General features: G+C 39.7%; 1 protein-coding gene across 1 annotated transcript in view; it reads right to left on the bottom strand.

Annotated features, from left to right (window-relative positions):
* The window catches only part of ATF2 (activating transcription factor 2), a 79,722-nt gene extending 75,234 nt beyond the window's left edge, over positions 1–4,488 (bottom strand). Inside the window, 1 exon segment of the mRNA XM_005675937.3 lies at positions 4,318–4,488. The gene's annotated coding sequence lies outside the window, so the exon portion shown is untranslated.

Raw genomic sequence — 6,000 nt, forward strand, 5'->3', positions numbered from 1 at the left:
TCAAACTTCTTTTCTCAAGTGAGTCTTGATTATTCCCAGACCTCTACTTCCTAGGTGATACAAGGTAAGCAAGTTCTTATTTTAAAGTTTAAAATTACAATAGAACAAGATTAGAAATATATAAACACAAAGAACTTACAGATTAGTGGTTATGAATATGAACAGTGCTAATCCAAGTTTTTACCAATAACATTATTTTAGACTTGGTAATCATATCAGTTATGTGAAATAACACCTCCAGCATTGTTTTTGCTCAAGGCAGATGAACAAAATGCGCTTCTTGATCACTGCTTTTCCTCACTAAAAACTTATCTCTGTTTAAATAGAAAATTCACAGCTCAGCAAGAATTAAAATAATTCATAATCACCACTCAGGAGTACATCAATAACTTTTCATTATGAAGAGGGCACAAATAAGATATAGATTATGTACAATTCCCATAACAACACTAGTAAGCTTACCTCCTCCTACACCATACAAAGTATGTCAAAATTCAAGTAAATGAAAGAGATATTACCTCAGAAGTAACCCTCATTCCAACATCCATATTCCACAATCATTAAAATCTATCTTACAAAAGATAAAAGATACCAGTGACTCTCAACACTGTGACTGAGAAATGATGTTGTACTTACAGTAAATAATTAGTAAAGAAATCAAAAGCACAAATATTAGAAGTATGGTCTTTAAACTGAATCATCTCTTCCACTGAGGAGAGGAAGAAATAAAAGGTCTCACTGAAATGTTTATAGTGGGATTGGTGAAGTAGAAGAAAATGATAACTGGATTGCATAGAAATCACAGTATCACAATTTTATCATTTCAGTGATTTCTGGTAACACTATCTTAGCAAGTATCCAATAAATAAAAAGAAACTCACTAACCCAAACAATAGAATTAGAAAAAAACTAAGTTACAAAACTGGAATGTCAAAAAGATTCAGGTTCCATGAGGCAAACTAAAGAATGTTTAGGGAACATATTTATAAACTTAAGGTCATTATTAAGGTAGCCATATAATACCAAAATACACCTGTTGATTTACCAACTGGCTTTTGCCAATTACAGTCATTCCCACCTGTCTTTCTCAACGAATCTTGAGAATCTCTCCAATAATAAGCTACTATTACTATTGGGACTGGGCCTCTCAGGTGGCTCAGTGGTACAGAATCAGCCTGCCAAGCAGGAGAGACAAGTTTGATCCCTGTATTTCGAAGATCCCCTGGAAAAGGAAATTGTAACCCACTCCAGTATTCCTGCCTGGGAAATCCCAAGGAGAGAGGAGCCTGGCAGTCCATGGGGTTGCAAAGAGTTGGACACAACTTAGCAACTAAACAACAACAGCTGTTGGGAGTACTTTCTATTCCTTGGATATTGTGACAGAAAAAATGACTGAGAATCACTATCTTTGTTAAGACACAGACTGCAGACACGGGTGAATAGGCCTAGCTCCCAAAGCATTTATTTACATACCTTCTTGTTGCAAAAAATGTTTTTAATTACTGCAATTACCAAAATGCCAAGAGAAAAAAAAGCATCACTAAAAATAAAAATATAAATGAATGTATCAGTTTCAAGCTTGTTAAAAAGAAGTGAAAGTAATAATTATCTATTTACAATTACAATATATATGTAAAATAATTCCAATTACTGTTGGCCTTAAAGATCCACAAACTTCCTCAAATTTCTTTGAAACTATACCTTACACTAACTTTTTAACCTTAAAAAACAGAAATAAGATGTTCTGTGGGATTGGCCCCTAGATATGAATGGGTGAATACTATTACTACTACCTCCTCATTAAGTTACATTAAGAGAACATTAGGAATTTTATGTACGTTCTTAGTCTTAAGGAATAGGTGTGAGAATAAGATAAACAGAAATATAGTAAGTTAAACTACTGACTATAACTGCTAATTTGTTTTATTTACAGTACATTTTAATTAGAGCCTAGAATAACATTTTATGTATTAATTAAAAAAATAAATTATTGCTACTCACTGGGTTTTCAATGAGAGACTGGTGAAAATCTGGTTTTAAATAGGGAGACTTCAACTACTTTGTCGGAGGACATTACAGTAAGACTATTAAAGAGAAAGAAGTACCAGCTTATAGTCTTTATTTCATACTGGAAGGAAGAGATTGAAAACGAAAATGAGTGGAAACAGCATGTACAGTGTGACTGTTTACTTGATCTAATATGATCTAACAACAATTTACCAGCAGAGAACATACAAGTCATTAAACCCCAACTTTTCCAAAATTCAAAAATTTAAGTAGAAAAAATGTAGACGATTAATTGAAAGTTAATGCTAATTATAGGTAGTAGAAATTTGAGGCAGAGTATATCGTTTTTAAAAACGAAATTTATATAGCTTCTAAATCCTAAATACAAATACTCCAATTTATGAAAGAGCTGACACAATCATTTTTACTGTTAATCTTAGTTTTAAAACATGAAACAAACATTCCAAGTAAAGTAAATGTAGGACTTTCTGGATTACATTATCTAATAGATAATATAGTGCCCCAAATATGAAATAAACATTCTAATAAAATGTTTTAAAAAGAACTTCTAGAAAATACAATCAAATCTGCAGAAGGTATTATGTACCTTAAAAACATACGCACAAAAGCACCTGAAAGCTCCATCCTTAATGACAATTAAAAAACAAGCACTTATGTTCTAAATTACCACAATATTATATTTTAGTTAAAAACCTAATGGCGCCAGCATCCTCTCAGAATAAGATTAAACATGTCTTGGGGAAGCAGCATACACAGCACTGTAAATGTGGACTATTCTTACAGATTATTTTACAAAGATTAGGATTTAATTATCGATGGCCTTAATTGTTTGATATGAAGAAAGGCATCTCTATTTTTTCTAACATACTTTACAATGATGTTCCTGCAGTTTTGAGAACAGTGTTTTTAGTAGATTATTGAAGTCAGTGTAATCAATTAAATAACAAAATATAACTGCTATTATATTTGTCTTTCAGGGCACTTAACCATATAGAGATGACTTTCTAAGAAGCTTCTCACCTTCATAGTTTTGGTACAAAAGACCAAAGATATAGGTTTTAAGGTATTGCCTAGAAGAGACTGACAGTAGTTATAAATTTCTTCAGATAAGACAAAAAATGTGCTCAGTGCAACAGTTTTTGTTCTGATTTCAAATCTATACATTAAGTGTATCTACTGTTACTGTCTCCAAATTTTAATATTCCCTAGAAATTGTTACTTTCACACAATAATAGGTATCAGTCAATAGCCTAAAGTCCATCAGGAGTAATCCCTTTTACTTCATCATATTCACAGTAGTTTTGCTCTTGGCCTGGCCAGTTTTAAAACTCTTCATTAAGGAAAGGCAAAGATAATTTTATACGATATAAGGGCACAAAAATAGTCCCCATCTCTTTCGCTCTCTCCCTCCTTCTAGCGTCAGTTGAACCACTGAACACAGAACCGCACCCCCCCCCACCCGCCCCCGACACACACATACACATACTCTCGGTACTGGTCCCCAGGGCATCAATTGAAAAAAAAAAAAAAAGGTTATACCCCTACAGATTCTCTGCAGTCTACCCAGGAAGGCTTAAATTAAAAAAAAAAAAAAATGAGGGAAAATACTAGAATCAATCTGCACCCGCACCTCAGCCCCGCCCCATCGGGAAAAAGTGGGGGGTGGCGGGAGTGAAAAGGGGCAGAAAGGACAGAAAAGGCAAAGACTTCCAACTCCCAGGTTCTCCATTCCATTTGTTCCGTCAGCTTCCACCGCAGCCAAAGACCCTGACCCTATTTTCAACGGCGCCTCCAGTTCCTCCCCACGCCACCATCATATACAGTGCCCAACCACTGAGTGCAGAGACCAGAGCCGGCCCTCTTCCTGTTCCATCCCAGAACTGAAGGGGGGTTTCCCTGCGCCCTCTGCGACTCCGACATGTGCCCCCGGGACCTCTGAACTGACCAGAGAAGGGGAAGGTACATCGGGGGAGGGGTCTAAGAGAAGCCGTTATTCCTTTTTCCTCCTCGTTAGGAAAGCGCGCGAGCGGGGAGGGGCCGGAACAACAAATGCCAGTTACCTAACGGTCCGGCCTGGCCAGTCCGGCTCCTGAAGCCGACGCCGCGCGGGCCGCAGAGGCGGCAGCGCAGCCACAGCTGCCCCGAGGGCTAGGCACAGAGGCAGGAAAGCCCGAGGTGATGGGAAGCGGGGGGTGGGGACTATGGTGAGCGACGTCGCCATGTTAGTGCCTTCTTTCTCCGTATCCCTACAGTCTCCAGTCCTGCGGCCCTCTCCTCATCACTACTCACCTTTCCAGCTCACTAGTTCATGTTCTTTTCGGTCGCTGGGAAGACCCAAGCTCCGCGGTGTTTACAAACTACCCCTAGAGGAAAGGGCTGAACCGCACTTTAAAGGCCACGGGCTCCCACAGGCTTCCGTCCTCTCTCGCGAGATCGGACTGACAACCCTTCTCTCCGCCCCACTCCCGGCATCCCTCCTTTCTTCTCGCGCCCCTCCCCTACACGCACACTCCCCTTCTAGCCTTCCTTCAGACCGAGCGCCTCCGGGTCAGGTGGTTCCGTCCGGCTTAAGGAAGGGGGTGGGACTTCAGGAGGGCAGGGAAAGTGGGGCGGGAACCAAAGGATACTCGGGCGCTGATTATTGGGTAAAGAACTCGAAGGGCGGGAAGCAGTTATGGAGGGGGCGGGACCAGAGAGTCAAAAGAGCTGTGTGTCTGTAACCCGCGAGCAGCTGAAGACTGTGATTGGCAGACGGCTGGGAGGCGGGCGCGAGTGTGGGGCGCTGGAGCAGGTGGATGTTGAGGTCGCGTGAGGTTGATGGTGTGCAGGAAGGAAAGGTGAACTCTGGGAAGGTTGCGAGCGGCGGCAGAGAAAGCAGGAGTCCTCTGAGCCCAGCTCCGGAAACCTGGTATTTCCGTTGCTGTCACTTCCCGGTCCTAGGTAGAAAGAAGAGTAAAGCGTAGGGAGGCTCTCACCAAAACCCACCTTCCAGCTACAACTGAACCCTGAGACGCAGAGCTTCGGTTTAGAAGAAGCAGAGTGTGCTGGAAATTAACTCTAGAGCCCCCAACACGTCTGAAATGGGAAAGCAAGATGTCAGTTCTGAAGATAAACGAGAAAGCCTTTACTATGAATGGCATTTTTTCGAATTTTACTAAGCTATAGGTGAAACTGATTCCTCCGGCTCTTAGCGCCCTGTACGTGATGTTAGCATATAATTATGTTCAAAGTAACTTACCAAAAGGAAATACAGTGCTTTACACTATATCTCCCTAACTTAAAATAGTAACAGGGAGTTTTTAATAAGAGAAAATCTTCCATATTATGGTGTCTCCTATTTTATCAATTTTCCTTTACTAAGTAGTTATAGGCAAAAATACATCAATTTTAGTAGAAATAATTTCAGATCTTTAGAACATGAACAACTCCGTGTTAACACTTTAGAGAAAAACCAAAGGACACTCAACAGGGCATAGAAATAGCGCTCTTTCCACCTTACTATCCTACTGCTTCACAGGTCGATGCAATACCAAGAAAATATCTGTCAAACTTTGAAGGTACCTGTTTAAAAAGTGTGTGTGTGTGTGTGTGGGGGGGGTCATTTGATTAACATGAAAAACAAAAGAGATCATATTTATTGCGCCGCAGTTGACACAAATACACTCCCAACAAGCAGAAGTAGAAATCTGTAATTCTTTTTACAACTTAAATGTTTCAAATGTTAACTGTAGGGATATTGGTTGTTCAATAAATGCACACTAGCACCACTGAAAAGTATGATAGGGACCCCTGCAAAAATCTGCATTTTTTTCCAGTGCCTTTTTTTCTGCTTATTACATGATCATTTCTAGTCTGTAGCAAAATTATGAATTGAGTTTACATATGAACATATTTGCTCGACAATAAAAACTTCACCTGCTAATGCAGGAGACATAAGATACATGGGTTCATTCCCTGGGTTGGGAAGATCCC

The sequence above is a fragment of the Capra hircus genome, chromosome 2, assembly GCF_001704415.2.
Source record: "Capra hircus breed San Clemente chromosome 2, ASM170441v1, whole genome shotgun sequence".
Lineage (NCBI taxonomy): Eukaryota > Metazoa > Chordata > Mammalia > Artiodactyla > Bovidae > Capra > Capra hircus.